The 879-nt window shown below is 47.2% G+C and overlaps 1 pseudogene; it reads left to right on the forward strand.

Moving 5' to 3' along the window:
• Positions 1 to 4: 4 nt before the first annotated feature.
• The window catches only part of LOC116465650 (protein SSX4-like), a 2813-nt pseudogene continuing 1938 nt past the window's right edge, over positions 5 to 879 (forward strand).

Genomic DNA, 879 nt, shown 5'->3' on the forward strand with positions numbered 1-879 from the left:
CTCAGAGAAAATCACCTATGTGTATATGAAGAGAAAGTATGAGGTCATGACTAAAGTAGGTAACAGAAAGTTCTAGGTACAGACAAGTCTGGGGACACATGATCATCCCTTTTCCTGCTTTGGCTACTTCTTAGGCTGCAGAAAGTACCCCATATTTTCCATTTGTGCAGGGAAAAATCTCAAGGCAGCTTCTGGGTGTTTTGCTCTTCTGTATTCTGTCAGGGCTGAGGGCAGGGGCTAGCCACAGTGGAGCTTGTACCTGGACCCTGCACGTTTCTCTCCCATAGGCCTCTGTTCTGATGAGTCCAACTGTCTCTGTGGCATCCCGGCACCCCCCACTGACACTACTTTCCTTCTCTCGGCTTGTCTGTCTTTTGAGTCAGAGTCTCACTCTGTCACCTAGCCTAGAATGCAGTAGTGCAATCATAGCTCACTGAAGCCTTGAATTCCTGGCCTCAAGCAATCCTCCTGCCTCAGCCTCCCAAAGTGCTGGTACTACAGACGTGAGCTACCGTGACAGGCCTAAGCTTCTCTCTTAGGGAATAAACATTTTGCTCCTTTCTAGGTTTCAAGGTTACCCTCTCACCTTTCATGCATAATAAACGGGCCGCAGATTTCCAGGGGAATGATTTTGTTAACGACCGTAACCGCAGGAATGAGGGTGAGTAGATGGGAAGGGGCTGGAAAGGGTCTCCTCAAGCCCAACTGCTTTTCAGCTCAGCTACCTGGGAAAGATCCTCAGGCATTTGTTCCCTCACACACATCAGGGCTGAGTGAAAAAAAATTGCATGCCGAAAGTTAACTACAGAGGCCATTCATATAAAATTTTAAAACATGCAAAACAAGAATATATATTTTTGGCTGGGAGCAGTGGCTCAC

The sequence above is a fragment of the Hylobates moloch genome, unplaced genomic scaffold, assembly GCF_009828535.3.
Source record: "Hylobates moloch isolate HMO894 unplaced genomic scaffold, HMol_V3 SCAFFOLD_7619, whole genome shotgun sequence".
NCBI classification, from domain to species: Eukaryota; Metazoa; Chordata; class Mammalia; order Primates; family Hylobatidae; genus Hylobates; species Hylobates moloch.